The following is a 7,774-nucleotide window of genomic DNA, read 5'->3' as shown; positions in this document are numbered from 1 at the left end:
CTCTCTTAAGGCTAGAACGTGAGCCACAGCACCATTTGCGGCTTTTTCTATGTATGTGCTAGAGATGAATCAAACCCAGGTCTTCATGAATGCTAGGCAAGCACTCTTACCACTAGACCAAACTCCCGGGCCCCTCATGCCCTGTTTCGAATACATTAATTCATGTTAAGAAAATAAAGTGTGGCCTTGCATGGTGGCTGTCACCTGTAATCCTAGCTACTCAGGCAGCTTAGATTTGAAGATCATGGTTCAAAGCCAGCCAGGCACTAAAGACCATGAGAGTCTTACCTCCAATTAACCACTAGAAAACTGTAAGTGGCACTGTGATTCAAGGTTTAGGGCAGTAGCACTGAGTTGAAGAGCTCTAGGACAATGCCCAAGCTTAGGGGAAGGACAGTAGCCTTGAGCTGAAGAGCTTAGGAACAGCTCCCAGGCTCAGAGTTCAGCCCCATGATCCCCAAAAACAAAAAGAAAAATAATAATGTGTGTGAACAAACTGTTGTTAGGAGAGGACTTTGCAAGGCTATTTATAATACTAAAGTACCAAGAAATTTTTCAGTAATAAGAGTACCTACTAAGTAATCATATACATCCATACAAAAGATATGTAGTAATCATTTAATATTATGCTGATGAGAAACATATAATGTTGTAAAATATTTGTGAGAGAAACGTAATAAAATATTATATAACAGTGTTTCATAATGTTTTATATACATTTATAGATTCACACACCCAATTTTATATATCACAAACAAAAAAAATTGCAGTTGACATGGGTGATTACAGAGATACTAACTGTTTAAATTTAGTTACCTTTAATACTTAATAATAAAATATTTAGTATAAAGCTTAAAAAGGTTTAACACTGGGTTTCCCTGTATATATGAGGCTTATCTCAAACTCTCTTTGTAATCCATGTGGTAATCAAACTTTTGAGCCCTCTGCTTCAACTATGCAAGTGTTAAGATTGCAGGCATATGCTACTGTGATTGGCTCAAGATACTTTTTATTGTTATAAAAATATTTAAAAGCCTCATATTTGAAGACTACAGGATTAAAGCACTGGAAAGTTATAGTTCAGAGCATTGTATATTTAATCTATGTAATAGATGGAATTAATTAAAGCATAATCTCAGCAGTTCTACTAAAATTGGTTATAGTGAGCAAGGAAATTATAAATATATGTCACAGAATACTACAAAGAAAGAAATGAAAACCATCCATCCTAGAACCCAGAGAAGATCAATTTGATCACAGTTAATATTTTACAGTGTTTTAATAATGCTAGTTAATATTCTATAAATATTATCTTATTTAATCAATTATCAGCTCTCAGCTCTATAAACTATTGCAATTTTTTGTTTCCATGAAAATAATTATGATGATCATCTATAGAGAATAATTATTGTTTGCTTTTACTTTTGGTAGATTAAATGCCTACCATCTTAATTAATGCTTTGACTTTGCTAAATTGTTTCTGAGAAGTTTTGTATTAACACACCTTTTATTTTCATTAGATTTGTTGTTTCTCCACATCCTGGACACATTGAAGATTACCAAGATATTTTTCCTTTGTAATTTTCATATTAGTTTCTTTGTTCTTTGGTTTGTTTACTTTAATGATTTTCTTACTTTATATTGAGAAATTATATTTGTTAAGAGTAACATTAGGAAAAATGGAAAGAAAATTGTGTGAGATATACAAGAAGGCAAACTAAATCATAATTGAATATATAACTTGGAATCAATATTTGACAGGGCATTTTGAATTTCTGAAATTCTGTTCGAGGATATATCTACTTCTTTTTTAAATAAATTTCAAATATTGTGTATCAATATGCTATATTTGCTATTATTTTATAATGTTTATAAACTACATTCTGATTGTAACATTTGTACCTTATTTGCATTTGTTTCTCAAGAAAGTTTTGTGCTTTGGGTTCTTATCTATTCAATTAATATCTTGCAAAAAACCAAGATCGTACAGAGTTCTGTACCGTGTAAAATGCCAAAGAGAGTACCTTGATATGAATGGGAACATTGAAATGTTCAGGGGATAGTCACTTCCTCACAGTACATTAAACATCAAATATTTATTCTTTTTTCATATATTTTTATTGTAATTAATAGAAGTGTTACATTATATTCGCCAAATAGAAGGTGCATTAATTGACATACATTGATACCCTTTCTCATGTCTTGGTCCCCATTTCCCTCCCTCCCACCCCTATCCCTCATCTTGTTTTCCCCCATTCCCTATCCAATTTCAAATAGCCAAATACAAATATATCCAATATATCAAATAACAAAGTGAGATACTGTAACAATATGAGATAACCAAAGGACAGCAAAAGAGATGAGAAACAAAATAGTACATTAAGGATAACAATCACTCATTATATGGCTTTTGTTTCTATATCCTAGAGGTCCTTTCATTTAGCATCATAGTATATGGCCTTATGTATCTAGGTTTTGCTCTATTACAAATCTCTACTGAGAGCCCAAGGTTTCTACTGATTATGACAAATGAGGGAAACCATTTAGCCTATGTTCCTTTGAGTGTGGCTTACTTCACTTAATATGATTTTTTCTAAGTCTTTCCATTTCCTAACAAATGGGGCGATGTCATTATTGCTGACAGCAGCATAGAATTCCATTGTGTACAAATACCACATCTTGTTGATCCACTCATCAACTGAGGGACATCTTTGCTAAGGTAAATAGTGCTGCAGTGAACATCGTTGTGCTAGTGGATTTAGTATGTCTTTGTTTCTGGAAAAATGAGTAAATGCCTAGTAGTGGAATTGCTGGGTCATGGGAGAGCTCTATGTTTAGTTTTTTGAGGAACTGCCATACTGCTTTCCATAGTGGTTGAATGAGTTTGCACTCCCACCAACAGTGTAGTACTGATTCCTCCAGGTCACATCCTCTCCAGCATCTGTTGTTATTAGTTTTCTTGATCCTGGCCATTCTAACTGGAGTGAGGTGGAATCTTAGATTTATTTTGATTTGCATTTCTTTTATGGCCAGAGATGTCGAGCATTTTTGGCCCATCTTATAATGGGATGGTTGTTACTTTGGAGATTAGTTTTAGAGTGATTTAATTTTTTGAGCTATTGATGCGTTTTAGAAATGAGGCCTTTGTCCATTGTATGGTTGGTGAAGATCTTCTCCCATTCTGTAGGCTTCCTAATTAATTTACTAGCTATGTACTTTGCCATAAAATGCTCTGCAGTTTAATGATTCCCACTTATGCAGCCTTTCTCTGATTTGTTGTGATTCTTGGTCCTTATTAAGAAAGTTTCAACCTGTGCCAAGGAGGCCTAGTGTATCTCCTATTCTTTCTTGTAAAGTTTTCAGTGTGTCATTGGAGTTAATTCTAGTGCAGGGTGATAAAGATGATCTAACTTTAGTTTTCTGCAGGTGCTTAACCAGGTCTGCCAGCACCACATGTTGAAGAGGCTGTCTTTCTTCCATTCTATTTTTTTGGCTCCCTTGTCAAAGATTAGGTGGCCATAGGTCTGTGGTTTAATATCTGGGTCCTCAGTTCTATTCCATTGGTATTCAGGCCTGTTCTTGTGCCAGTACCAAGCTGTTTTGATAATTATAGCTCTGTAATAGAGTCTAAAGTTTGGTATTGAAATTCTTCCTATGCTATTCTTTCTGCTAAGAAGTGTTTTTGCTATACGGGGTCTTTTATTATTCCATATGAAATTTTGGATTGCCTCTTCTATTTCTTTAAAGAATGACATTGGGATTTGATGGGTATTGCGTTGAATTTCTAGACAGCCCTTGGCAAGATTGTCATTTTCACGATGTTGATTCTTCCAATCCAGGAGCATGGGAGGTTTTTCCATTTCCTTAGTTCTGCATTAATTTCCTTTTTTAGGGTTTTAAAGTTTTCATCAAAGCTCAAGGAGCTTCGGAGTGGAGTCTATAATATGCTTTAAGTACAAAATCATGTCATCTGCAAAGAGGGAGAGTTTCACTAACTCTTTCCTTATTTGGATCCCCTTTATGCTTGCTTTTTGCCTTACGGCTCTGGCTAGGGATTCTAATACTATGTTAAAGAAGAGTGGAGAGAGTGGGCATACTTGTCTCGCTCCTGATTTTAGAGGGAATGGCTTTAGCTTTTCGCCATAAATATAATACTAGCTGTAGGTTTGTCATACACAGCCTTTATTATACTGTGGAATGTTCCATGGATACCTAGTTTCTCCAGAGCTTTTGACATAAAGACGTGTTGGATGTTGTCAAATACGTTTTCTGCATCTATTGAGACAAACTTGTGATTTTTCTCCTTGCTCCTGTTGATGTGTTGAATTGTATATATTGATTTGTGTTGAACCAGCTTTGCCTCCCTGTGATGAATCCTGTTTGATCATACTGCATAATTTTTTGATGAGCTGTTGTAGACTGTTGGCCAGTATTTTGTTGAGAAGTTTTACATCGATGTTCATCAAAGAAATAGGTCTATAGTTCTCTTTCTTTGATGAATCTCTGTATGGTTTGGTGATGAGGGTTATACTGGCTTCATAGAATGAGTTTGGTAAATAACCTTCATTTTCTTGCAACCATTACACAATTTCCTCTAATTTATTTAGTGCACTGGAAAAAACTCTAAGTGAAACTGGTTCCAGTAGCTGGTAGTAAACAAAGGCATTCCTGCAGCTCATATCTGTGATTAAATGGGGTTGCCCTTACCTGAGCTGGGGAAGGGAGATTTCAGAAATTAGTTTTTACTTATCTAATGGTTACCAGTCTGGTGTCTTCTAATTTCCTTGAGTTTTTTTTTTCTTTAATATTATAAAATGGCATCTATAATTCCAATCGTCTGTATTGATACGTGATTTGAGGGTTTTTACTCTGGTAGTTAGAATATATACCTTCTGATAGCGGAAAGAATTGGTGTTTGATGACACGTAGCCTAGAAATGTCAGTACTACCACCCTATACTAAAGGCTCAACTAAAGCCTCAATGAAAGACCCAACTTCTCTGTACAGGTTCTCCTCTACCAGAATGCATATGGAAACTACAGTAAAGAGGGGAATAAAGTGATTCTACAATACTCCTTGAAAGAATGCAAAAAAAAAAGAACTTTCATTTTCAATTTCGTTGAAGAGCTTGAGGAGCTCTGCTTTGAAGATCTTAAAGAATTCAGCTGTGAATCCATTTGGTCCTGGGCGTTTCTTAGCTGGCAGGTCTCTTATTGTCATTTCTATTTCAGTGCTTGAAATAGGCCTGTTTAGTTGGGTTAGTTGTTCTTGGTTCAGTGTGGGTATGTTAATATTTGCTAGGAATTCATCCATTTCTTCTAGATTCTCAAATTTGTTGGCATACAGGTTTAAGAAGTATTCCCTCATGATGCTCTGGACCTTGGTAATTTCTGTCGTAATATTACCATTTTTGTCTGTGATTTTCTTTATTGCATTATGCTCCCTTCTGTTTTTGGTAAGATTTGCTAAGGGTCTCTCAATTTTGTTAATTTTTTTCAAAGAGCTAACTCCTTGTTTTGTTGATTCATTCTATATTTTTTTGGATTCCAATACATTTCATTGTGCTTTGATTTTAATAATTTGCTTCCTTCTCCTGGGATTAGGGTTGTTTTTTTGCTCTTTTTCCAGGAGCTTAAGGTGGCACATTAAATTGTTGGTTTGAGATTTTTCCAATGTGTTATTATAGGCACTCAGAGCTATAAATTTTCCTCTGAGTACTGCCTTTGCCATGTCCCAAAGGAACTGGTATTTTGTGTGCTCCATTTTGTTAAATTTCATAAACTGTTGGATTTCTGTTTTGATCTCTTCTATGACCCATTGGTGACTCAACAATGTGCTGTTCAATCTCCATGAGTTACAGGGTTTTTTTGGGGGGTAATAGATGTTTAGTTCCAATTTGATACCCTTTTGGTCTGAGAGAGTGAAGGGAATACTTTCAGTGTTTCTGAATCTGCCCAAGTTTGTTTTATGCCCTAAAATGTGCTGTATTTTGTAAAATGTTCCATGTGCTCCTGTAAAAAATGTATATTGTGTTGTTGCTGGGTGGAATAATCTGCAGATGTTTGTTAGATATAGTTGGTCTATACAGTTGTTCAATTCTAAGGTTTCTCTGTTGAGTTTTTGCCTGGTTGATCTGTCCATAGGTGAGAGTGGTGTGTTAAAGTCACCAACAATCACTGTGTTTCGATCTATGTATGGTTTCAGTGAAAGTAAAATTTGCTTGATGATGTTTGGAACTCCAGAATTAGGTGTGTAGATATTTAGGTTGGTTATGTCTTCCTGGAGGAAAGATCCCTTTAGTACTACGTAGTAACCTTCTGTGTCTTTTCTCACTAGTTTTAGTTTGAAGTCTAGTTTATCTGATGTGAGGATGGCTTTATTCTCTTTGGACATTTGTTGGAGTCGGTCACCTTTTGTTTGTGGATTCTATGAATTCATCCATTTTTCTTTGAAAAACCTTTTTTATGGCCCCCTTTATAACTTCCCCTTTTTCACATATCACCTTGTTTTTGGTTTCCTCTTGTTTAGCTGTGGCTTTCTCCCTTGTATCTTTCTTTATGTTTTCACACTTTTCATTAATGATGTTTATCAATTGCATTTGTATAGCACTCGGAAGACTCTCCTCTAGAATTGCCACTGACTGCTCCATTGCCTGTTTATGTTGGGTGGGAGATGCTATTCCTTGCTTTGACATTTTTCTTGAGTCTCTTGTTCTGCCCATTTAAAATGGGAGCAAGATTAATACTAAACAAGATTATAATTCTTCAGATATAAGCAACCTAGACCTTTTTAGTTGGCTGACAATAGATGTTCACATTTTTAGATTGGCAATATCACTCTCTCTTTCTTTTTGTGCACTTACATACAAATCTAATACAACCACACATTACCGATTTATGACCAAATCAATAAGCCCCTCAATCCAATCTCTACTGTATTTATGTCCCTCTGGACCTAGAGTATAGTTGAATACCTAGATACATAGCATTGCTCAACAACCATCAAACGTAGAACCATGCATTATAAGATTTGAAGGATGAACAGAGGACCAGACAGAGAAAAATAAAATGAAAGACAACAAGGGATGTAGGAAAAGAATAATGCAAGAGTGTAAGGTTTTTATAGTAATAAAGAAAAGGTATCGTGTAAGGATAACTGACCTAAGGTGATAGAAAGGTAGAATATTTGAGTAGAAACTTTAGAAAGACTTAGATAAAACGTATGAAGATTAGAAGTGTAGTAGGAAGAATATACAGAGAAAAGGAGGTAGATATAGTAAATTTCAACGATATAAATTTTAAAAAGAAAAAAGAAACAAAACAACAACAAAATAAAAGAAAACAGAGCACACACACACACACACACACACACACACACACACACAAAAGAAAAGTTGGGGGGAGATTCCTCACTATTGTGGGTTCTTACCCAAGAGATCCTAGGGTTGAGAACCAGGAGTTTAAAAAGCAGGTGACTGTATCAATATAGATATCATTTTTATTCAGAGTGTACCCAGAGCTGTCACTGTGTTTCCAGAAACGTCCACAGTGACAGAAGGAATGCTGGAAAACAGAGGAGAAAAAAAAGGAATGAATCATAACATTAGAAAAGAAAGCTGTAGGTAAAACGGCAAAGAGAAAATAAGAACACCTAAAAATGCAAATGAAAAGGGGTAGAACAACAACAATAACAAAAAGGGTATTCTTCAGGGTTTTTTTTGGGGGGGAGGCAGGATAGGAAACTTGTGTCTCCACTAAATTCGGGATCCAAGCAC

The sequence above is a fragment of the Megascapheus bottae genome, chromosome X, assembly GCF_031878675.1.
Source record: "Megascapheus bottae isolate mThoBot1 chromosome X, mThoBot2.hap1, whole genome shotgun sequence".
Taxonomy (NCBI): Eukaryota; Metazoa; Chordata; class Mammalia; order Rodentia; family Geomyidae; genus Megascapheus; species Megascapheus bottae.
Note: the sequence above shows the minus strand (reverse complement) of the source record.